This window comes from Rhinatrema bivittatum, chromosome 1 (assembly GCF_901001135.1).
Source record: "Rhinatrema bivittatum chromosome 1, aRhiBiv1.1, whole genome shotgun sequence".
NCBI classification, from domain to species: Eukaryota; Metazoa; Chordata; class Amphibia; order Gymnophiona; family Rhinatrematidae; genus Rhinatrema; species Rhinatrema bivittatum.
The window spans coordinates 297,589,309-297,616,077 of NC_042615.1; the positions used below are offsets into that span (position 1 = coordinate 297,589,309).

The 26,769-nt window shown below is 44.0% G+C and overlaps 1 protein-coding gene across 6 annotated transcripts in view; it reads right to left on the bottom strand.

Annotated features, from left to right (window-relative positions):
• Window positions 1–26,769, bottom strand: part of SGMS2 (sphingomyelin synthase 2) — a 281,894-nt gene that overhangs the window by 162,537 nt on the left and 92,588 nt on the right. The gene's annotated exons all lie outside the window — the stretch shown is intronic.

The window sequence follows — 26,769 nt, forward strand, 5'->3', positions numbered from 1 at the left end:
ATGCTCTATGGGAGGGATCCTGTGGGTCAGGTGGGGCTTAGAGGGCATAACCAGAGACTGGGAAATAAAAGCTGGGACCCGGGAGGGGATAACCAGACTAGGCCTAGGTCTCCAGGAGGAAGGCAACTCCTGTAATGCAACACTGTTCAAACACTGTGCTGAGATGAAGCAGTACAAACTGTGAGTAGAGAGAGTGCCTTTACTTACAGAAAATGTAATCTACTATTGTGTATATGATTGAAGCTGTGAATAAAGAATATGTTTGAAGAAAATCTGGAGGCAGACTGAATTTCTGCCTCCAGGTCTGTGGGAATCACCGCTTGTTCCCACAGATGTGCATGAGCACTCAAGACCACTTCGGTCTCTTTAGAGAGCAATAACAGGCTGATAAAGATGGATATCTGATGAAGGAAGGGACTTGAGTTGGTGCTTCTCCCTTGACCTGCCTTCCCTCTCCCCTTATAATTAAGAGGTGTGGCCAAGGTGGTAGAACAGCAGAGAACCGGAACCAAGGTTAATTGATATGAATTCAATTCCTGCTTTGGCATAGACCTTGTGCCAGGAAAGTTTGTTTTAGGCTGGTTTAGCTTACTCTTCTTTTTGATAAAAGGTTAAAACTACGACAGAAGAGTCTATGGATAGAAATGCTATATGAACTTATAAATCCCACTTCAAAGAAACAAATGCAAACAAATGTCATCCTTGTTGTGGGAGTCTCAGTTTAGTGGACCCTTGGGCCGACCTGCTGGAGACTGGGAATAGATGGTCAATGTCTCTAATGAATAGCAGGCCGGGAGGCAGATGTTCAGGCGGGACGTAGATGCTCTTCACCCTGGAAGCTGGTACTCCCCCGGGAGGAGCCCGTAGGAGCCCAACCGCTGGGACTTAGGTAGGTCGTGGATCAGGACAGGTAACTGGAACCAGATTAGGACAGTAGCAATACTGTAACTGGGTTCGGGTTCTGGAACCAGGCAGGAACTGAAGCAAGACTTGGGTACTGGAACCAGGCAGGAACTGTAGCAAGACTCGGGTACTGGAACCAGGCAGGAACTGTAGCAAGACTCGGGTACTGGAACCAGGCAAGAACTGTAGCAAGACTCGGGTACTGGAACCAGGCAAGAACTGTAGCAGGTAAACAGGAACCAAGCAAGTACTGTAGCAAGCAGACAGGAACCAAGCAGGTACTGTGGCAGGAACGGAGTGACGAAGCCAAGCGAGTCACTCCGGGGCACAGCGCAACAGGAAACCGGGAAGCTAACCCGTTGCAAGGCAAGGACTGGATGGCTGCGGCCGGCTTATCAAGGCCACGGCGTCTGACGTCAGGAATTGGGCGGAGTCACCACCGGCGGGAAATGGGCTAGAAAGGCGCCCAAGTGGCCTAGAAGCAGGGCGTCCTCAGGCACCTTCGCGGCGGCGCAGCCCCAGCGGGGACGCCGCCAAACAGACCGCAAGTCAGGGCTCCGGACGCGGGAGCAGGTCCGGAAACAAGGAGGTAAGGGCTGGGCCGCGGTGTTCGCGGCCAGGACCTCAACAATCCTTCTGATTCTAATGCTGGCCACAGCTCCTGCAGCAGCATTCTGACTACACCTATCTTTTTTCCACTCAAATATATGACAATACATGACAGGTAAACTGATGCTGATAGCTGAATGAAGTTTTATTTTTTCTCAGTTTGTCATCTTAAGTCTATACCACCTTGGAATGACATTCTTACTACCATAAGAGTGTTTCTGCTGCATTGCCAGATTGTGATTATAAAGTTTTGTCATTAAATCAAAGGGCAATTATTTCTGAGGTAGTCCCATCATTCTTTTTTCTTAAAACATTTTGGTGATGAAAGTAGACTTCTTAAAAAAAAAAAGTCAATTTACTACAGTACTACTACTGTGCTTGCAGACATCAAATATCAACTTGACACTTTTCTTCTTGGGTTTTACATAAGAATAAGAAGAGGTCCATTTTGGGAAGCCAAGGTATCCAGACAGTAATGGGAGATGAAGGTATGCACAGCTGAGCAGGTAGCAGCTTTGCAGATGTCCTCGATGGGTACGTCCCTCAGATGCACTTTAGATGCAAATCACACACACCTGGTGAGCATTGACCGGCTCTGGGAGATCAAGGCCAACTGTCATCTAGCAGTGTTGAATGCAGCAATTTGACAGAGACTTCTCAGATACCACTATTCCCAGGCTATTTGGGCCATAGGCAATGAACAACTGCGGAACCTTTCTGTGCACTTGCGTATGACGTTTATAGTATGGCAAGGCCTGCACGCAATCAAGTGTATGCAGGAGCTTTTCGCCCTTATGTGCATAAGGTTTGGATAGAAAGTGGGAAGCATAATAGACTGATTTAAGTGGAAAGCAGAAACCACCTTCAGGAGAAACTTAGGATGCATTCAAAACACAACTTTGTCGTGGAAGAATTGTAAGTAGAGTGGAAGATGAACAAGCACTTGACGTTCACTGACATAGCGTGCAGACATGACTACAATCAGGAAAAGTCAGGAATTTGAGAGGGACTAACTGAAGCAGTTTGAAAAGGGCCTACACGAAAGTAGTGAGGACCACACTGATGTTCCAGTGAATAGGGGCTTCATGACAAGCCACAAAAGTTCTTTCTTGAATTTGGATACAAGAAGATGAAGGGGGATGGGATGCCCATTTTGCACATGATATACCGCTATGGCGCTCAGGTGGACTCAACAGAGGGAGTCACCAGACCGGATTTAGATAACTAGAGCAAGTAATCGAATAGCATTGCGGGTCCACAGGTAAAGGGATCTATTACACACGGTACACCATTGTATATAACATTTCCATTTGAAGATGTAATTACGTGTTGAAGGTGTTGTGTCCAGACTCAGACGGCTTTGACCTTTGGGCTTCATCTTTTTCTCTGCTCTCCCCATTAGCCTTGGGAAGATGGCTACCGCCGAGTCTGCATGCCACTCTCTCTGGCGTCCCAGGAACGGCTATGGCACGGCTATGGCAAAGCCTCACGCCATGTTTCTCCTAAGGGCTTCCTAGGGTGCGCACGCCACCCACATCTTTATCCACGTCATGGCGGGAACCTCGGGGGCGTCCCCCTCGAGTGACGTCATGCCATCCAGGTATTTAGCCTGCCCTTGTTTGCTAGCTCATCGAGTTAGCAAGGATCGTGTATGGATGTAAAGCCTCTGGTCTGAGCTACTCTGCTGCTTCCTTGCTACCGCTGGAAGTTCTCTCTGCCCTTTGGGGTATTTCACTAACCTTGAGTACCCGCTCCTCGGGGGCCCTTTGCTCTCTTTCAGGTGCCTATCTGGGATCAGGTTCTCGCTCCTCGAGGGCCTGCTCTCCCTGGTACAGTGCCTGTATTCAACTACTTCTGCCTGCTGGAATCTTCACCCATACAGCCACCAACTTAGTAAGTAATCTAACTTTTCAGACTCTCATCTACAGCTCTGCTGTGCTGGGAACCTACACCTGGAAATTCCTATACCATCTCGGTGAGACGGATTCCCTCTGTTGAGGGTCCCTGGACTGCTACCTCTGGATCACCTCACTAGTGCCACCTCTAGTGGTATAGCTGAATAATAAAAGACAGAACTCTGTGTTTGTGCATCTCGAGTATAGCCTAGTACTGTGGTTCCTCACGTGACTCCTCCCTGTGGGCGTGGTCATCCCCACAGTATCCAAGAATCCACTCAAGCACCTCAAAACCATAACAGAAAGCTTCCAAGCAGATTGCAGAACTTCCTGAATCGGCTCTGGCAAGGAGAACTGTCTCAGGACTGAGCGCTCAACATCCATACCATGAGGTGAAATGACTGCAGCATGGGGTGTAGTAGACTACCCCCCCAACCACTCCCCATTAACAGTATGATAAGAGGTTTGACAGATAAGTGAACTAGATAAGCGAACTATGGCTCGGGGGCGGCCCCACTGCATGATGTCGCTACCTCCGGGTACTTAGCCTCCGATCTCCAACAGTGTTATGAGTTAGCAAGGATTATGGTCCAGCTAATTCTGACCGCTTCTAAGCTGCCCACTTGGAACACCTCCTACTACCCTCCAGGGTATTCGCTGCCTCCTGGAAGTTCTGGGTACCCGCTCCTCGGGCCCTTCCGCTTCCGTCCACCCTCCGGGAGTTGCCTTGCTCTAACAACTCAGGACACCTGCTCCTCGGGGGTCTCCAGATACCCTGCCGGAAGTAAGACTAGGTACTCGTTCCTCAATGGCCTAATTGCTCCTTTTCTCCTCTGGTATCCTGCACCACGGACCTCGGGTCCTTCACCCTGCTCGACTGCTACAGTGGAGATAACAGCCTTGACTACAGCTACCTACCAGTGGGTACCTCAACTCTTCAGACTCTCTATATGCTTCACCTTACCAGATTCTCGGTGTACTCCGCTTGCGGACCACTACCGGATCTGTCTCCACCCTCCTTACTACTGACCAGGTTCTCGGGTTACCCCACTCCGTGGACCACTACCAGACCCACGTCTCCTACCAGGGTGAGAGCTACTTGACACCAGATCTTGTGTCAGGTCTGGAGTCATTCTCAGAAGTACCAGAGTCAACAGCTACTGCCCGTCCCTCAGACAGTACCATTTGCTATACAATAAAGCTTCTTTCTTCTGTGTCCGCTTACTCTAAGAGTTCAGCCTATCGCTGTAGTTCTCCACGGACCCCTCCCCGTGGGAGGAGTCATTGCCACAACGACCAAGGGTCCACAACCATGTCTCAAACTCAACATTTATGTTGACTGAGTAGGAGGATGCATCGAGTGCGTCAACTTCAAGGTACGTGGCTTTGCTTCGGGTTGCACTGATGCACCAGCTCCCAAAGCGTTTGGCGTTTCATGCATCGATCGAGTCGGTACCTTATGCCTTGGCCACTTCGATGTCGAATGCGTCTGGTGGGTTGACACTGAGTGAGTCGAAGGGTTATTGGGTTGACGCTGCATGGATGATTTGGCTTTCTTTGTGGGCTCAGATGCCACATGCATCGAGTGCATAGAGGCCTCCCTTTGTTTCGTCTTAGGGGGATCTCTTGACCATTTCTGCCAATGCACCTCAATGTGGCATTGATGCTGCCTGGTTCCTGTTCTTGGCTCCTGGAGACACTGGCGCCGGAGGACTTACTTTTGCTACTCCCTGATGTCAATGGAGAGCTGCAAAGGAGTTGGAGGGACTCTTTTTGCTGCCCATGCACACTGCGCCCATGGGGACATACCTCCACAGGGGGGGGCAGAAGTCTGGTCATGCTTGGTGCCCAAGCAAAAATAACAGTGATGTACCCATCTATTAGCGACATTATTTGACTGCAAGAACAGGCCTTGAAGCCACTGGCAGCTCTTTTGGCCATTTTTTTTTTTTATTTTTTTTTTTATTTATTTATTTGTGTTTTTCTATACCGGCATTCACGGAAGTTCGTATCATGTCGGTTTACATAAAACAAGGGGTGAGCAATACATTATAACGTACATAGCTAAAACGTAAGAGTATACATTACAAAAGTTTTTTTTTTTTTACCTTTCTTCCCCCCCCCCATTTCCCCTGAGTGGGAAAGTAGCACTGAAAAGTGTTATTTTGGGGTTCATTGAGCGAGGGAAAGGAATTGATGACAAGGCCCGAGAATTTCGAGACATAAATCACGGTTTGGGCAGAATGCAGACAAAAAAAAAATATTGAGGAGCTCCGCTGACGACACTCAAGCAGGAACTCCCTCATATGCCTGATAGAGCTAATAGCTCTATTAGCTTGGACAGACAGCGTTGTCCAGTGCCACTAGGGGGCGTAGTACCACATCAGAGATCATGGCTAATTCAGTCCTGCTTATCAATGGAAAAAGCACAAATGTTTCTGTCTGATAACAGGATATAGCACCACAAACAATGTCACTTCCTTATACTAGCCACATTCCCTGTCTATAATTCTGAATGATTCCTTTTTCTTTCACATAAGTGTCCCCCCTCCGTCATCACACTCCTTGTTATCGTGTCTACCTTTCCACTTTTTCTCTGAGATATTAGAAAAGGCAAGTGTTTTCATAAATTCCTCCATTGTATCCTTCCCCTCATGTGTTCCAGCACTCATGTGCATTCCAGTAATGCCTTCCACGTTTTCTGCGATACATTTGCTTTATACTGTTCCACCCCTATATGGCCAATGTTGCCTTCAGCAATAAGTAAACTGACAGCACCCCTGAATTACAAAAACAAAAAAAAAAACCTTAACTCCAAACCATGATGGATGAGTTAAACTGTGCTGCTTGGCAGTGCAGTCTGATCATTGGGGGGACTTTGCATCAGTTCTCAAAGGGAAACGATACATGTACTTTACCCACTGAAAATTGCTAAAGGAAACAAGCACCTGCAGAGATCTGTACTATATATAAAAGTAAGGGGAGAGATCCTTTGTCACTACCCTCAACTCTGAGGGGCTGCTTCTAACAAGTCAATTCCCTTAAAGACTAGTGTTTTGCAAAGGTCTGAGTCATTATCTGAAGGCTTTCCTGTGAATCGAGGCTCAAAGCTAAGAACAATCTGTTGCTCTTTAAAATTTTCGAGGGCTAAGTAAAAATGGTCTATATCTGCAGTGTGCCTTTTTTAAGGTAGGGTTGCTTTAAGAAAAAAGTGTGGATTCTACACTGTTTTCTAACCATATATAAAAGTAATGGGGAAGGGCTTAAGCCTAGCTTTACAGTGGATTAGAAAAACTCAGTAAGCGCATGACAGGGAAAATCTTGTTTTCAACTGGGAGCCCTAAGGCAGCCTCTAGTTAAGTGGGGGGCCAACCTGTGGCTTTTTCATGTGCAAAATGTGGTCTTGCCCTCCTGGCCACATGGGAACTGAATAGCACCTCAGAGGAAAGGAGGTGAGGGTCTGGAGCAGAAAGTACATGCAACAGAGCAGAGCAGAAAAGAGCCATTCTGCTCCAGCTACCATGGCTGCTGCAAAGACAGCAGGGGGAAGGCCCTGAAGCAGGAATCAGAAGGTTTTCTCTGCTCAACCCAGATCTTCTCCCCTCCTCCATCTGCAATCAACAGAAATGGAAGACAAGAGAGGAGGGGAGGGGATCTGGCTGGAGCTGACAGGTCAGCAAAGAGCCAGTCAACTCCCTGCTCTAGCCCTCATCAACCTGTCCAACATCCACCCCACCGTTGCCTAAAGTAGAGAACTCTTATCTGGTCTGTTGTATGGAGGGGAAGGACTGGAGTGTATACAGAACCAGGCCCAGAAGCTCTATGTGCTCTCAAGTCTTAGGATTCAGCTGACAGCAGAGGTGAGGAGGGAGACAACCAGAGCTCAAGTCAGGCCAGAATAATTTGTGGCAAGAGAAAGGTGGTGAGGGGAGATAGGGGTTAATCTATGTAACTGTGTCTTCACCTCTGTTCCTCTTTACTATCTAAGTTTTACAGGTTATTGGAGGTTTTGCATTTTTTTGGGCCTGCCCCTGGCTGGGATCCACCTTTAATGGAGATGGGTTTTAGGCTTCCTATAAAAAAAGGTTGGCAATACTGTTTTTGTAGAGGAAGAAGAAGATTTTGTAGGAGCTGAAGTCAGACTCTGAGACACAGGGTTTGAGCTTGCTGTATTTTGGTACGCTTCAAGGTCCACTTAAGAGATCATTTTTGGAAATTGAGAATGTCTTTGGAGTCCGATTGGTCTTAACCTGAAGGCTATATCACCCCTTCCAGGAAGAACTGCATTGCAGCTTGTTGGATTCTCTATACTCAGTTAATCATAGAGACAGACATATTTTTCCTCTTCAATCTATTTTTGATGGTTCATGATTAAAAATAGAGCCAGAGCTTCTCACCCTTCACAGGTAGGATCCCAAGCACACTGATTCAGCTAAAAGGAGGAGCTTAAGAAGAAAGGCTATTAAGCAAAATGATACTGCTGCTGTTTTAGTTGTCATTATCTTGTTTCTCTTCACCATTTTTGCCATCTTAGCCTGGATCTTATTTTTCAAGCTGCAACCAACCAGTTTTATGTTGAACACTACCAGAAGATTCTGGCAGTACTTTTTTATGGCCTTAATGATGATGTCTACCATCCTACCACAAGATCCTTGATGCAGATTACAGTTGGACTATTCCGCTACTGCACTGAGGGCCCCCAGAGGTTATATCTCCTCCCTGCCAGTGGAACCCCAGCCACCTAGAGGTTTATGGGTTCCTATTGGGAAAAAAAGAAGGTGGAGTTTTGGGACGTTGGTGTTGCCGCCCTGGGAAAATAGTAGCCCTTTATTCATCGTCACAACAAAGAGGGAACATGCAATTGATGATTATTTGAGGGTGCAGTGCATGAAGTGAATACTGGGAAGATAAGGGGTGTAAATGCTTTAAGGAGATGCAGTGAAAAAGGACGTGAATGCTTCTGGGGCAGTGTCATGAAGAGGGATTAATGCTGCCAGAAATGGGGGGGGGGGGGGGGGGGGGGGGGGGGGAGATGGACAGATAGCAGAAGAAGCAATTTATGTTGCAGGGAAGATAGGGGTGTGGGTGAATTTTTTTTTCCTCCCCAGCTCCCTGAAGTCAACAATGCAAATGGGATTGTCTGGCACCTTATTGCTCCCTAAGGTCCATGCTATCATTGTTCTGCAACAAGTGGAACAAGACCAGGGTTTAGGTAAGTGAAATAGAGGAAAGGAGGATGGCTGGAATAGGGTGTTGTATGAGAGTCATATTGGGGGGGGGGGGGGGCAATAAGAAAGTCCGAGATGGGGCTAGTAGGGGTTCAAAAGAAGAGGGAAGTGTTTGAGAAAGACAGTGGGGAGAGTGAACGAACAAAAAAGTAAGCTGTGGTGATTGAGGGGAGACTGAAAAAATAGAAATGGTGTTAGGGGGTGGAGGGGGAGGATGGATGACAGTCATAGGTTGTGAAGGTGGGAAGGGGAGTGAGAACTAGAGTGGGTAAAGGGGAAGAGGGAAGATAACAGAACCAGGAAGGATGAGAGAGAGATGTTGATTGGAGGGGGAAGAATTTGAGAGAAAACACATAGCAGAGGGGTGGGGGGTGGGGGGCAGTACAAGATGGGAGCAAATGCCTCAGAGAGAGAGTGACTTGAAAAGGGGTGAATGTTGGGGGAGAGAGGGTAAGTGTGTGAGAGCCATTTTCACTCCGTGTTGCAGGCATTCATTTTAACTGGCTTGGATTACTGCAACACTTTGCTGATAGGCCCTCCAGCTATCATTCAAAGAGCATCTCAAAAATAGTGAGGAATGCGGCTGCTAGGGTTCTGACGGGGACTGGCCTTCGAGAGCACCCAGCACCACTACTACAAGCAATGCATTGGTTGCCTGTGGAATCATGTATCAAATATATTATCCTGATGCTCATTTTCAAATGATTAATGTTTTTACATTCAGACATGTCCCATCTTTTCAGGCAATCCATCTGCATGAAGCTCACAATCGAACTTGCTTATTGGCAGCACCTGCGTTATGGAATACTTTCCCTGGTGTTATTAGGACACTGCCCTGTGCTACAACTTTCAGGAAGGCACTAAAACATTTTCTTAAGCTTCTGGTGGTGGCTAAGTCTCGGTCTGTCTTGCATTTATTTGGACCTTGCTAATTTTAATGTATCAATTATTACATATATTTCCCTTTGAGGTTAGGAAAATGGCATCATTATGTCTTTTATTCTGTTTTACAGGTTACGATGCATGTTTGTTTTTTAGATTTGATATGTTGGTTTGAATATTTTATGTAAGTTTTACTGTAATCCATCTGGAACATTTGGACATGAGCAGTATATACATCTTTTAAATAAATAAATAGTGGAGGATTATGAAAGAACCAGAGCACGGCAGAGGAGGAGGGTCAGAGAGACACTGGAGGGGATAGGGAAGAAGAGAGAATAAGCAGAGCTGGGAGCAGGGGAGATACTGATGGTAGGCAAAGGGTGAGGATGAGGGACAGAGTAGAAAAAGTAATGAAGAAGGAATGTTAACAATGGAGCCACTGAGCCAGTAATTGGTCTTGTAGGATTTAGAGCATGTTGTGCTGGAGCTTCTGAGGGAGACACTGGTAGGAACAGGATGGAAGATTGAGAGATACTGATGAGGAGATGAGACACAAAGTTAGACATTGGGCAGAGCATGGGGGAGACAAGAGAGGGAGATGTTGATCAGAGACAGATGGGGACAGGGTGGGGAAATTGAGAAAGACCGGTGGGAGGATTAAGAGATTGTGGGGGACAGGATGGGATTGAGAGAGAAAGAAATAAAGACTGGTGGGGACAGGGTAGGGGGAACACAGACTGGAAGGGAGAATTGAGACTGGTGGGAACTGAGGGAGGGCATAATGGATAAGGGGTGTGTGAGCTCTTGGTGCTGCAGCATAGTTGACGCAGCCTCAAGCGTAAACCTCCGAGGCCTACACAGGTAGGGGGTGAACAGCCTTGATAATGGGCCAAACTGGAGCTTCACCTATACCAGCCGCCTCCCCCTCGGGTTGAACCCTTGGATTTTGGCAGCTGGCAGGACTTAGGCGAGTGTTGTGTTTGAGGCGTGTTTGTGGACTCTTGGTTGTTGTGGCGATGACTCCTCCCATGGGGAGGGGCTCCATGGGGAACCACAGCGATAGGCTGAACGCTTGAGTAAGCAGACACAGAAGAAAAAAGCTTTATTGTACAGCAAATGGTACTGTCCGAGGGGCAGACAGTACTTGTTGACTCCGAGTACCTCAAGGAACGAATCCAAGCATGACACAGGATGGTCAGGTGTCGAGTAGCTCTCACCCAGCCTGGGAGACGTGGGTCCGGTAGTGGTCCGCGGAGCGGGGTAACCCGAGAGCCCAGTCCCAGTAGTAAGGATGGTAGAGACAGATCCGGTAGTGGTCCGCAAGCGAAGTACGCCAAGGATCTGTTGGAATGAAGCAGGATAGAGCGTGAAGAGCTGAGTAGAGGAGAGAGGTAGAAAAGAGGTGAGGCAGAGAGGGTGCAGCCGTCTGCGACCGACTGACGCAACAGCAAGGCTGTGGGATAGAGGTTGTAGCTAGAGTCCAGGCGGCAGGCAATCATAGTCAGGTCCAAGTGAGAGGTCAAGATCCAGAGAAGCAAGCCAAGGGAGATGTGGACACACAAGAGATACTGACAACAAGAATGAGGAAGGCAGGCTAGACAGGCTGGACCAGAGAACAAGGCTGGATGAGGCAGGAACTGAAGATGAGGCAAGGCAGGGCTGGAAGACTAGGCAAGAATCAAGAACGCAGAAGATGCAGGAGATCCATTGCTGAGGGTAAGACTTAACAGTCTGAGGAGCCCTTATCTGTGGAAGCTGCAGGATGTCATCAGGAGGCACGGTGGGGACTTTCCTGCCATGGACCCTTTAAGAGATCAGATGTTGGGTGCATGCGCGCGCCTAAGGAAGAACACTTGGAAGCTGGGGTCATGGCAGCATCCTGCCATATTGGAGCAATGCGGCAGCAGAGGTGAGTGAAGTAGCTCATGGGGCCGTCCCATGAACTGCCAACTGTAACAAACATTGGTGAGGAGAGAGTGGGGGGATTGAGAGGGGGGCGAGAGAAATACTAGGGGGAATAGGATGCAATTGAGAGAGACTGGTGGGGACAAGGTTGGGGACTGACAAAGAGATAGACTGGGGAGGGATTATAGAGACTGCTGGAAATAGGATTGAGAGAGAAATCAGTGGGGATAGGGTGGACAGGTTGAGAAAGAAAGAGATACTGTTGGGATGAGGTACTCCCCTCCCCCCCCCCAACACCTTGTCTATTGAAAATGTGAGACTCTTTGATACTGTGCTTTCCAATTTCTAGGCTCTTAGCATGTGAAAGGTTTGCCACCCCTGCTGTAGATGCCTAGAATAGTTGAGCTTCTCCCATTCAGCATTGCCTTTAGGGTTTGGCTATCTTAGGATTCCTGATGTATAAGTCCAGGTCCTCCAGTGAGAAGACCTCAGGGAAGAATTATTCACTTTGGCTGAGCTGGCTGATTCAGTCCCAGAGAGTTCCAAAACCTGGGAAATTAAGTCCAAGGATGACAGGGTATGGGAGCCATGGAAGTGCTCCCACTTCTAGATGGGCCTTTCTGGCCAGGGTTTTCAGAGAGACCTGGGTGGTGGGATATTACCACTGGTCTCTGTGGATATAGGGTAGAACTACTATATTTTCATAATCAATCTATGTTTTCTTGACAAGCTCCCTCTGAATGAGAGTTTTTACATTTCCAAAGTCTACTAGAATTTAAGTGTGAAACCAATCCAGTTCAACCCATGAAAGTACTAAACCCTGGGCAAAGAACATCCACAAAATTGCAAAAATGTGTCATCAGGTTAATGTCCATGGGTTCTTCCTCTACCTGGTGACACTCCTTAGCAAAGTGGCTCCTCTCTCCACAAGTAAAGCAGGGTTGCAGGCCTGTATCTTGTGGTTGGTTTGAGGAACAGGTCAGTCATTTTCTGGGCATCTCAAATTCTGACCGTAGAGTCCAGGAGTCTCTGTCATAGTATGGGGTACTCAAGCATCAAACAGGCTTAATGGAAGGCATCTGCAACTTTCAGGGTGGCTTCTGGTATACCTACTGCCACATAGGCTGGTCCATGCCATCTAAAAACTGTTCCAGGACCACCATCTTAGCCATGTCAGCGCCAGTCTTTCTAAAAGGCTATAGCCATTGCCACACTATATATCTTTTAATCAATAAGAAAGCCCACGGAGTCTTTCTCCAAACTGGAGGACTCTCTCCCAGAACTGTTGCCAGTACACTTCTGGGGTGCATGCTGCTTGTTCAAGAATGGTGGTCTTAGCTTCTGTGTAGTTAGCCCTTCCATCTGGATTTGCAGCCTAGAAGGCACCTTGGTTGTTGCCTATTTGCAAATTATCCAGGTAGGTGGTCCAAGTGGACGCTGGTATCCTGCTAGCCAGGTGATTCGTTCAGCATTCACCAAGAAATTGTCTGCATGATCTTAAGGATCATGGGAGCCAGAGGAGTAAGCCAGGATGTAGTAGCTTGCACGGGTTATGATATTAGTGTCAATGAAGCTTGTTGCTGGTCAACATTCTTGTTGCTGTTGGGCCCATTGGGCCTGTAAGACAGTCTGCAGATGCTACACCTTGGACCTGGATTAAGCACTCAGGTGTAATAGACACTTTGCACAACAATAGGGAGAAAGAAAAAAGAAATCTCCTCCCCCCTCACAAAAAAAACCCAAAAACCTATAGATTGCCTGTTCTGACTTACTAAAATTCCCTCTCTGTATGGGCTTGACCCTTTAGCCTGATGAAGTCAACTCTTGGGGCTGCCACTACACCCAGAAGGGGTTCCAGGTCTGTGCTGACTTGAGATCAGTAAAATCCCACTACTCCCACCATATGTAATAGCATGGGGCAGCCCTTGACTTCAGGAAGGGGTGCTGGAGGACAGACATGTTCTGGACTCTAGCTTTTTCAACAGAAAACACTTTTTCTTATTTACACTAACAGAAAAGCAGTAAAAATAAATCTACTTAAGCAGTGCTACAGCAATTCAGGTAATCAAAAATCCAGGGTTTTGCATAATTCTTGGTGATTTTTGACTCTTGTTCTGGAGCCTCCCTGTGTTTGGTATTTATTCCCCTCCCCGCAGCTGAGGTATTCTTCTGCCTAGGTTTTAAGGTGGACCAGGCATTGGTACTAGCCTTTTAAAGTTTCTGGAGGTTTAAATCATATACCCCTTTACACTTGGGTTTTGGTTTACTTGGTTTAAGTTTTCTAGTAAAACAAAAACCAAAAAACCAGCTAAATAAATGTAAGACTAAAACATTATTGTTCTTGTACGCTCACACACACACACATATATAATACATCTTGCCAGAGTCAAGTTATTACAGTCCACCATGCAGTAATTTAAAAATGTATTTTAACTTGATTACTTGACAGATTTTCATAAACATTAAGACAAGGTATAAACTAAAAACAGAGAACATCAATAACAAAAAAAATCAAAATTAAAATACCACAAAAGTTGTTATAACAATAATATATTATTAAAAATATAATTACTTACAACCATTGCATCAGTTGATTTCCACCTTTGTTTTACTTAATACCCAGGAAAAGCCTTTTTAAACAGCCTGGCTTTAATAAGCTTTCTAAACTTCAGATAATTCTGTTCAGTTCATTAATGTAAAGGAAATTGACCCAAAATATCTCAAGGTGGTCCGCCAAGTCAGGGACAGCGTCGCTTTTAACAATGAAGGCATAGTCAACAAAAGTTGCTGAGAGAATCACAATGCTCTCACAGGCTTACACTTGATCAGTAAATCTGTCAAATATTCTGGGCAGCCTTGATGCAAACTTTAAAGACCAAAGACAAGATCTTAAACTGAAGCATAGCTTCCACTAGAAGCCAGTGAACATCATGTAAAATTGGCAAAACATGGCCATATCTTTTGTCTCCTGACAGCAGCCATGCTGCAACATTCTGAAGCAGTTGGAGTCGTCTCAGACTAGGCCCTAGCAACCTGTGGTACAGTGGGTTGCAGTAGTCCAATTTACTTGTAATTAGAGAATGAACTACTATAGCAAGATTGTCAGTTGGTAAACATGGGTGAAGTTGCCTAATAAACCTCAAACAGAAGCACGCACCACTGATGAAATTTGAACCACACAGTCAATCCAGTATCCAATTTCGCACACAAACTCACCACTTTAGGATGTAGTGGTGTTGTCAGAACTGTAAGAGGTAGTAAGTGGCCTATTTTTCCAGATTATCCAAAGTGCTTTGGAGTAAGTTTTAGTCACTGGAGCTCTAGCCAGTTAAGACACAGGCTCAAGGTACAAATATTTTAGCAATATATGTAACCTAGTCCAGACCTATGTCAGCAATAAGCTGCACACTGTCTGCAAAAATGTGATAATCATGGCCAGTTATAAATAACGTTGCCAAAGTAGTCACATAACACACCGAATAAGAGCTGAGACAGCCAGGTAAATCACCAAGTCCTTTTACACCCAATGGACCCAGTCACTTAAAAGTGATGAAAACCACCTCAGTACATTCCTGTCTAGTCCTGCCACAGGAAGATGTTCAATAAGTAGGCTGTGGAACAGTGTATCAAATATGGCCGACAGGCAAGAACAACCAATCTCTGTCTGTTCTTACTCTATCAGATAAATCATTTTCCAGCTAAAAGTCAGTTGAATAAATATGGGACATTTCTGGGGGATTCCAGAGTGGGAACAAATTAGCCAAATAACTTATCTAGCTAATTCCAATATTTAGATTTAGCCGAATAAGTTATTCAGCTATTTCCAGAAGTGGCTGACAGTAGAGCTAAAATTACCCAGCCCTGTGTGGCTAGATTACATTTAGCTGGTTAAGGCTAAAGTTATCAGTTAAGTGGTTCTGCAGGGAAAGTAGAAAACATCACCAGCTTGCTAAACCGGACTCAGTATCCTTTAAACTTAATGTGTAAACAATGACACAGATATGAAATAAGAAATACTGGCAATTAACCCTGCATTACATTTCAGAGATAAAGAGAAAAGCCATATTGCCTGGGAGTTATACGCAGGCCACTCAGATCTTTAGGTGGCCTATGTATAACTCCCAGATCATGCTGGCTGCTCAGGTTTTTAGTAGTTCAACAAAACCACTTTTTAATATATATGTAGCCATGGCATAGGAGGAAGTATTAAAAGCTCAGGATTTGGTATCACTGAACATATCATCCTGTTGTCTGATGATGTGACATCCTGGAAGAATCAGCTGATTTCTGCATTCCATTACAGCAACAAATCACTGCAGGGCAGCTTTAAGATATTTTCAAAGTATATTAAAACTGATGCCTATAAGAGACTTACTTCCTTTAACTGCTGACACAGTTACTTTTGAAATAATACAGGAAGTCCATAAAGTAGGACATATCACATTAATCTCTTAAGTCCATACTAGAGACACATGACACTTAAGCACACACCCACGATGCTAGTTAAGTAAACAATTTGTTACTGGTTTACCTAGGCTACTGGTTTCACAGTGCCCAAAAGCTACAATAGTTGTTTCTTATAACCCCATAGAAATAGAAAAACATGATATCAGAAAAAGGCCATCCACCTACCTAGTTTGCCCATTCACACACCTGCTCAGCTCTACAATCCCTACAATTCCCTCAGAGATCCCCCGTGCTTGCCCCATGTGTACTTGAATTCAGATACTGTCCTCATCTCCACCACCATATCTGGACAGTTGTTCCATGCATCCACCACACTTTCTGTAAAGAACTATTTCCTTAGATTACTCCTCACTTTCAGCCTCATTCCAGAGTCTCCTTTCCAATGAAAATGACTCACCTCCTGTGCATCAATACCTCTGAGGTATTTAAATGTCTCTTATCACAACTCCCCTCTCTTGTCTTTCCTCTAAGGAATACGGTTAGATTTTTAAGTTTGTCTCTATATTCTTTACAACAAAGACCACTGACCACTTTAGTAGCCACTCTCTGGACCAATTCTTTTCCTGTGTATATCCTTTTGAAGATGTAGTCTCCACAACTGTATACAGTATTCTAAATCAGGTCTTTCCTATTTTCTGCTGATCATTTCTCTCCCTATATGCCCAAGCATCTTTCTAGTTTTTGCTGTCCCCTTATCAACTTGTTTGGCCACATTCAGGTCATCAAATACAATCACCCCAAAATCTCACTCTTGTTTTGTGAAAAGAATTTCACTCCCTAGACTGTACCATTCCTTTGGGTTTGCCAAATACATGACTGTTTTTTAGCATTAAATATTAGCTGCCAGAATCTCAATCATTCCTGAAGCTTTGCTAGGTTCCTCCTAATGTTTTTCACATCTTCCTGGCTACCTACACTCTTGCAGATTTTGTTATCATCCCCAAAAGACAAACCTTCCCCAAAAATCCTTCCACAATATCATTTACGAAAATGATTAAAAGAACCGGTTCAAAGACTAATCCCTGTGGCACATCACTAGTAACACTCCTTCCCATTTACTACTACCCCTTTGTGGCCTCCCAATCAACCAGTTTCTAACCCAGTAAGTCACTTCAGGGCCCATACCAAGGGCATTCAATTTATAATCCGCCTATGTGGAACCGTGTCAAAGACCTTACTGAAATTCAAAGCCATCGCGGAAAGATTAAATGATTTCTTTGCTTTGGTGTTTACTAAAGAGTATGTTGGGGAGATACCCGTTCCAGAGAAGGTTTTCATGGGTAATGATTCAGATGGACTGAACCAAATCACGGTGAACCTAGAAGATGTGATAGGCCTGATTGATAAACTGAAGAATAGTAAATCACCTGGACCGGATGCTATACACCCCAGGGTTCTGAAGGAACTCAAAAATGAAATTTCAGACCTATTAGTAAAAATGTGTAACCTATCATTAAAATCATCCATTGTACCTGAAGACTGGGGATAGCTAATGTAACTCCAATATTTGAAAAGGGCACCAGGAGTGATCCAGGAAAGTACAGACCGGTTAGCCTGACTTCAGTGCCAGGAAAAATAGTGGAAAGTGTTCTAAACATCAAAATCACAGAACATATAGAAAGACATGGTTTAATGGAACAAAGTCAGCATGGCTTTACCCAGGGCAAGTCTTGCCTCACAAATCTGCTTCACGTTTTTGAAGGAGTTAATAAACATGTGGATAAAGGTGAACCGGTAGATGTAGTGTACTTGGATTTTCAGAAGGCGTTTGATAAAGTTCCTCATGAGAGGCTTCTAGGAAAAGTAAAAAGTCATGGGATAGGTGATGATGTCCTTTCGTGGATTGCAAACTGGCTGAAAGACAAGAAACAGAGAGTAGGATTAAATGGACAATTTTCTCAGTGGAAGGGAGTGGGCAGTGGAGTGCCTCAGGGATCTGTATTGGGACCCTTACTTTTCAATATATTTATAAATGATCTAGAAAGGAATACGACGAGTGAGGTAATCAAATTTGCAGATGATACAAAATTGTTCAGAGTAGTTAAATCACAAGCAGATTGTGATAAATTGCAGGAAGACCTTGTGAGACTGGAAAATTGGGCATTGAAATGGCAGATGAAATTTAATGTGGATAAGTGCAAGGTGATGCATATAGGGAAAAATAACCCATGCTATAGTTACACAATGTTAGGTTCCATATTAGATGCTACCACCCAAGAAAGAGATCTAGGCGTCATAGTGGATAACACATTGAAATAATTGGTTCAGTGTGCTGCGGCAGTCAAAAAAGCAAACAGAATGTTGGGAATTATTAGGAAGCGAATGGTGAATAAAACGGAAAATGTCATAATGCCTCTGTATCGCTCCATGGTGAGCTCCACCTTGAATACTGTGTACAATTCTGGTCGCTGCATCTCACAAAAGATATAATTGCGATGGAGAAGGTACAGAGAAGGGCGACCAAAATGATAAGGGGCATGGAACAGCTCCCCTATGAGGAAAGACTAAAGGGATAAGAGACGGCAACAAATTCCAGAGTTTAATTGTGCGTTGAGTGAAAAAGAATTTTCTCCAATTAGTTTTAAATGTGCCACATGCTAACTTCATGGAGTGCCCCCTAGTCTTTCTATTATCTGAAAGAGTAAATAACCGATTCACATCTACCTATTCTAGACCTCTCATGATTTTAAACACCTCTATCATATCCCCCCTCAGCCGTCTCTTCTCCAAGCTGAAAAGTCCTAACCTCTTTTATCTAGTTACCAATCCACAATAAGACTCTGCCTTCAATCCCATGATTTCCCACTTTTCTGAGGAGTCTCTTATGAAGGACATTGTCAAATGCCTCCTGAAAATCCAAATACACTACATCAACTGGCTTACCTTTATCTGCATGTTTATGTATACCTTCAAAAAAAATCTAGGTTTTATTTATTCTGCAACTTCCAAATTTATAATTTGTCCAGGGTGGATTACATAAATAAATAATGAAAACAAATCACACCCATAAGTATTGCATAAAATTAACACATCTCATTAACACCATATGCTTCCTGAAAAAAGTGTGTAGTAAATTGGCAAGGCAAGATTTACCTTTCCAAAAACCATATTTACTCTCTCTCATTAAAGCATGTCTATCTATGCAGTTAGTAATTTTGTTTTTAAGAATAGTTTCTACCATTTTGCCTGGCACAGACGTCGGGCTGATTGGTCCATAGATTCCAGATCACTCCTGAAGCCTTTTTTTAAAAAAAGGGCGTCACATTGACTATTTTAAATGATAGGTTGCTAATCATCAGAAAGATCTGCAGTTTCATGTTGGAGTTCCTTCAGAACTCTGAAGTGAATACCATCAGGTTCCAATGATTTGTTCTTTAGTCTGTCAATCTGATTTACTACAGCCTCCAGTTTCACGGTGATTTTGTTTAGTCCTCAGTCAGCACCTTAAAAAAAAATTTCCAGTGTGAATAAGACCCAAACATCCTCCTCAATAAAAAGACAGAGAGACAAAGAATTCATTTAGTTTTTCTGCTATTTCCTTGACCTCCTTGAACACTTTTTACCCCTTTGGTCATCCAGCAGTCCAGCTGTTTCCCCTCACAAGCGTTTAGCTTCAAAAGTACTTGAAAAACTTTTGATTACATGTTTTTAGCTCTATAACAACCTTCTTTTCAAATTCTCTTAGCCTGCTTAACTAATTTTTTACATCTAACTTGCCAATGCTTGTGCTCTTACCTATTTTTCCTCATTTGGATCTATTTTCCATTTTTGAATAATGCCCTTTTGGCTTTAATTGCTTCTTTCATCTCACTATTAATCCACGCCAGAAGTCGTTTGATTTTTCAATGCATGAAATACATTTTGGGGTAGATTTTAAAAAAGAGCGCGATCGCATACTTTTGTTCGCACAGCAGGCATAGCCACGCGTATCTTATAAAATCCTGGATCGGCGCGTGCAAGGCTGCCGATTTTGGGCAGCCTGTGCGCGCCGAGCCGCGCAGCCTGCCTCCATTCCCTCTGAGGCCGCTCCGAAATCGGAGGGAACTTTCTTTCGCCCTCCCCTCACCTTCCCCTCACCTTCCCCTCCCTTCCCCTACCTAACCCCCCCCCCCAGCCCTATCTAAACCCCCCCCTTACCTTTGTCCCTCAATTTACGCCTGCTAGAAACAGACGTAAATCTACGCGCGCCAGCACACTGCTGGCGCACCGTCATCCGACCCGGGGGCTGGTCCGGAGGCCTTGACCACGCCCCGGTCCCGCCCCCGAAACGCCGCGCCCCACCCCTGAAACGCCGCGTCATTCGCCCCCGCCCCCGACACGCCCCCTTAAAAAAAACCGGGACTTACGCGCGTCCTGGGGCTCTGCGCGCGCCAGCGGCCTATGCAAAATAGGCGCGCCGGCGTGCGAGGGCCCTGCTCGCGTAAATCCGGGCGGATTTATGCGAGCAGGGCATTTAAAATCCGCCCGTCTGTCTGGGTCAAGGATGGCAATGTTAAACATGCCTCCTGAAAGTTTTAACCTCATGAATTTCTCCTTTTATTTTTTTTCCTAATAAAATTTCCTCATTTTATCGTATTCTCCCTTTGTATAGTTAAATGTTATTGCACTAGATTTCCTTAGAATTTGCCCCTTCTAGTGATTGTCATTTTATTACATTATGATCTCTGCTGCCATGCACATCCACCCCCTTTATCCCTTGCATCAGGTCCTGTATCCAACCGAGAACTAGATCTAATACAGTTCCCCCTCTGGTTGGTTCCATGATCAACTGCTGCATGAAGCAGTCATTGATGGCATCTAGGAACTTTAACTCCCTTGCAAGTCCTGATGTGACATTTATACAAATCAATACTTGGATAACTGAAGACTCCCATTATTATTGTGTTGCCATTTTACTAGCCAGACTGAGCTCCATTAGAATTTTAGTCTGTTTCCTCATCCTGGCCAGGCAGACATCAATATATGCCCACTACTATTATCTTCCGTTGGTCCATCCTGAGAAGAGGCAAATTAGCCTTTCGGAAGGCTTCTTGGACTTCACTCATATTTTTTACGCGGTACGAAATTCCTCTACTGTAAACATGAGGCTAAATGGAGAAGTCCATCTGTATTGAATATTGCGCTCCTGCAGCGTTGAAGTGGCGGGCCTCAGTTCAAACCTTTTCCGGAGCGTTGCGGCCGCGAGGTCGTTAGAAATGCCCAGTTTGTGGCCTTCCCACAGCCATTCCTGTTGTGTGCATAGGTTGACAGAGGGGGTATAATGGAGGGGGTGGAGGTTGAGAGAAGGTCCTCTGGAGGGTGTGAAGATTGAGAGAGAGGATCAGCTGGACTGCAGGGAGGGTGAGAGTGGAGTGATTGGAAGGGAACCGCACCCTTGCTAATTTGTTTTGGTCATCCTATGAGGTCATGTGATTTTTCAAGTGCTAAAATGGGGTCACACTGGCTAAAAGTTTGGGAAGCCTTGAATTAGATACTAGAAGGCTCAGTCTCATCAGACACAGAGTGACTTTGTATCACTGCATCCATGGACCTGTAGTGCAGATGTTCTTCAAACTACTTGAACTGCCCACCTTCTTAAATGCAAGAGAGCAAAACCCGGACTGGCTCAATCTGTTCCTTTTTTGTGATATGACTAGATTAACTGGAGCCAGCAGGTAACCCTAATAACTCAATTTGTGCCAACTGAAGCCTCTACAATAGCAATAGCTAGTCACAGGTTCTATATCTTTAATTTCAAGACAGAAAGAAGATAAGACACGCTATGCTGGGTCAAACCAATGGCCTGCTGAGCCCAGCATCCTGTCTCCAACAGTAGTCAATCATATACCCGGTAGATATTTATAGGGACACCTTTCCCTGTCACTCACTCACTCCCAGAATTAAGAGGTGGTGGTCCCCCCCTCCCTATCTACCCAGCAAATAATTATTAACGGACCTATCTTCCAAAAAGTTATCCAAACCTTTTTTTTAAACCCAGCTACATTGTTAACCTTAACCACAACCTCTGGCAACAAATTCCACAGCTCAATCGTGCATTGGCTGAAAAATACTCTCAAATATGTTTTAAATCTCCTACTTGTTAGTTTCAGGGAGTATGTTCCCCAGTCCTAGTACTATTTGAAAGGGTAAATAATCATTCCCTATCTGATTCACCCCACTCCTTATAAAGCTCCAGGACATCCCCTTCTCAATCTCTTTCCAAGATGCATGGTTTTAACCTGTTTAGTCTTTATTCACAAGACAGCCTTTCCATCTTCTTTATCATTTTTGTTGCTCTTCACTATACCTTTTCTAGTTCTCCTATATCTTTTGTATATGCAGCGATCAAGACTGCATAACATACTCAAAATGTGGTCGCACCATAAATCAATCAAGGCATTACAATATTCCCAGTATTTTTGTTTTATGTTCCTTTGTGAATAAGTCCTAATATTCTATTTGCTTTTTTTGTTCACTGCTCTGCACTGAACTGAAGATTTCAATGTATTGTCCACGACTCTAAGGACATTATAAGAATGTGTTTTTCAGTATGGGGAAGGTGAGCTGGTCTTGTACGATCAAACTGGGTCATAAAGAGTTACTGCGATAACCCTGCGAGGCATCTCGGATTGCAGGAAGGACAGTTTTAAAGTGGTTAATATAATCACCCTGCAAGGCATTTCAGATTGCTGGGAGGATGGCTGGTTTTGTTATGAATTACATAATTTTTTTTTTATTGGTTGTGCAATTTGTCATGCTGTGCCATATATTTAAATGTAACCTGTATCAGGCAGCTAACTGTTTTCTAGGGGATTTAATATTTTTAATTTTATCTGTTTGTACTGTTCCTCCCCCCCCCCCCTGTAAAAGGGTGGAAAATAAGTGCCAGTAAATTAAAGTATAACATACACTAAGAACACTCATCTGCAGCGCTCTGTTAAAACAGCTGTATTAGCAAAATTTATTTTAGGTAATTCAGTAGGCAGTTGGAGCAATCAAAATCATGGAAATACACCTGTTTTATCTTGATTTCTATTTAATTCTTTAGGAGATGGGCTTCTAAAAAAGCTGGGGAAACCTGCATGCAGTGGCTATGGTTACAACCCTAATATCAGTGATGTAGCTGCACTAGATTTCCAAAAAGGCAGACTGGAGAGGTCAACTAATCTTTATTTGCCATCATTTATCATGTTACAATATAGATAGGAGGACTCAAAAATGCCAGCCACTACTAACTGAGCACTTCCACCCTTATGAATAAGTAAATCAGGGCACTGCTGTACAGATTCCAATCAGAAGCTCAGGTAGGTACCACGCTGGCACGTTAAATATGATGAATAAAGAACAAACAGATGAAGACTCCACTTAGGGAAAGGAGACATCTAAAAACTGGAGCTGTGTCCATAATAAAAGTTTTATGCCAGGCAAAAAAAACATGTGTAAAGGAGAAATAAAATATATTTTGACAAAATAAGAAAAATAAACAATAGATTATGGCACAGAGAGGAAGACAAAAAGTCAAGAAATGGGCTGATATTTTATTTTGCACAATCTAGTGTGGCTACTTTAAGAACTTATGGATAAAAGTGTGAAAATATCTTTAGGGATTATTTTTTATATAATAAATATTAGGGATGTGCATTCGTTTCATACGTTTCCCATTACATGCCAATTAGATGTGCATTCGTTTCATCTGTTTCATATTACATGCTTGTATAGGAAACGGATGAAACGAATGCACATCCCTAATAAATATAAAATGATATATTTTTTAATCTTTGGCTGTATTTAGAAAACTGTTGTCAACTGATAAATTATAAATAACCTGCATTTAAGTGCCGACCCAGTGACTTGTAGTGCCATACAGAGGACCCAAATTCATTTCCTGTGTTCCTGGAATAGCCAGGAGTGGAGTGCTACAGCAGCAGCATCCATAGCCTGGAGAGAAGTGGGAGGAGTCTATCATCGCTCAATGGCGACACCTAATGGCCAGATTTAGGGTGCAGAATTGAAGGGTTCTGAAAGGATCCTTGGTGCATGGTTCCTGGCTAAGGATTCTTGTCTCAATGACTGGGCTAAGTGAGTAGGAAGCAGATTATAAAAATAGGGAAAAAATTCCTGGATGGTTTGCCAATAAAAGGCTCATGATGCCAGATCCTAGCCCGACTGAGCTGGAGGACAACTGCCAAGCCCTTTAAAAAAATGATAATATAAATAACCTGCATTTGGAATGACTGTAATCCTCTAAATTAGTAGATCACATACTGGGTGCTTGTTATATCTATTCGCTTAAAAAAAATAATAGGAATACATGTTTGAAGATTAGTTACCACTAGTAAAGTTTTACTGCAACACAAAGGCATGGCACAGGTATAATGTTCTCAGCCCTCAGGCACTAAAGGCTGTGTGGTATAACACAATGCTTATTGTACTATAATTATCACAAACAATTGCTTCACTATAATACTAAGCAATCTTTACAGTCTGAGCAAAAGAATTTTTTTCTATGTAGAAATCAAAGCAAATTCACATTGGAAATACAGATTTTGTTGAACACTGATTTCTGGGCAAATTTCACAAGCCAACCAATATTTTTTCCCCCACAGTGCATCTGGAGAGTAAAATAGTTTAGAGATAATTTATCCTTGTTGGATCACAGATTCCAGCTCATGACAGCCAGGCTGACTCAGTCCCGAGTTTTCCCATTGTATACACAGATTGCAGTTCCATTTTAATTAAGATAAGGGATTCCAAGACCAGGTACACAATGGAGCAAAATCAGGACTGACTCAGCCTAACCTGCATAACCTGGAATTATCTGAGATGTTAGGGTGGCAAAGTACTCTATGAATAGAAGCCCTATGCAAATTTCCCAACATGTAGACTTGAAAAATGCTTGCACCAATGAGAAACTACAGGAGCTCAGAGATGCAACTCCGGATAGCCTATCGATTACAACTCATGAATTTAGGTTTTTTAAATGACAGTAACACTGGATTCTCCAAAGACATTTTTTTTCTTTATAGCAGGTAACATTATGAAAAATATACCTGTCAGGAAATAACTGTTCCTACACATTTCATATACTTCCCGCTTATGCCACAGAAGCAGCAGAACGCCACACGTAAACGTTTTTACCAACGCATGAACAATACTTTTTTTCAATAAAGCAAAACGTATCTTTTCTAAAGCACAAATTGCTCCACAACACAAAATTAATCATTCACCACAAGAGCTTTGAAAATGATAAAAACATTTTAAATTAGTATCACAAATAATTAAAAACTAACAATTTTATCCGGTACCCACTGCCTGCACGAACATCCTGCAAGTGTAGTGGCTCTTATTTAACGTTCAGCTTCACCCTCATAAATGTAAGAAAGGAACTTGATGCAACTAGTTTAAGCTGAGATATTCCATAAAAAGGTATCATCTACAACTTGTTTGCTGACTTATTTCTACTGACTAACGCAGCAACCAAATCACTTTGCTGCTAATCTCAAGTTAGAGGTAAGTGAAATTACTAAGATGTTTCACTTACCTCTTACTCGAAAGTGCCCAGGGTTGCTTTGCATGGGAACTGCAAGGAAGCTGGTGGTCAGCTAGGAGGATGGCAAGCTGACAGCCAGTTCTGCACAGGCTAGCTAATTAGGTCAGGGCAGGGGCAAGCTACTTAGGCCTGATAGGGCATGCTCACCCCTGCAGTTTTTGTACTATATATAGCAGCTGCCAAAGAAGATGATCAGGCAGGAAGAGCACAGCTGCATAGAACCCTCCTGGCAGGAGAACATGGAGCAGGGCTGAAAGATAATCAGGCCAGGAGGTACGGCTAGGGTGATAGTGAAGGGAGATGGTTGTTCTTTACGGCAGGTTAGCAGTGACAGGAGTAAGGGGTGTTGGGGAGGTATGGGCCGCAGGAACAGAACTGTCAGATGACCTGTGTGAGGAAAGCCAGGAGGGACTTCCGACCCAGACAAAACTGGTGATATAAGGTTGGCACATGACGCCAGGTAGCAGCAGGGTGAAGCTGAACTAGAGGGCAGGGTGGGGACCTGAAAGATAATAAAGACTTAAAAGGGCTGTAGTGAGTTTCTGTGAACAGGGCGGGCAACTCAACCTGTAATAGGAAGGACGACTAAGGACTAGGGGGTGGTAGATAAGTGTACAAAGCCTCCAGAAGAAGGCTGGGAGTAGTGATGGGCTAGTTAACTACCATGATTCAACTGTGAATGTATGTGCTTAATGTGATTTTTTTTCATGCCTTTCAATACAAAGATGACCAAGATGAGAAACAAAAAACTTCAATCAACACACAAATCAATGTAACAATATATTGCTATAAAACAGACCTGGGTCTAAGATATAACATACTGTACGACAGAACCATCTTAACAAATTACCATAAAAGTCCATGTGTTCTGAATCCTAGATGGCACACAGTCAAATTCCACCAGCAGCATGCTCCACAGCCTGAGGAGACAACAACTTGCCAGGAGAACCCACTCACTTACTCATGCAGATCCTCCATTTAGACACAAAATCTTTGGGAACCTGAGCTGGGGGAGGGGTGTTTCAGGTGAAAAAGGGCCAACTTTTAGACCCTCAGATCTACAGGCACAACTGACATTTTGTTTTGGGCACTTTTGCTGAGTATTGCTTCATGATTGAAGCCTGGTGTTTATGTAAGCCAACCACAAATTCTAATTTTTCTAAAATTCTGTTTTTGGAGTTAACACACACACACGGGGTTAACTTCTACAGGTGGCGAGTGAAGCCAGCTCACCGTGCCCATGCTACTACAAAATAGGCGCTGCCTCGTGATCCACGGGGAAGTTAGGACACTCATTTTTCACCCGATTTCTCCTATGCCCTCTTTCTATTAGATGTCTAATGGGGGTTTA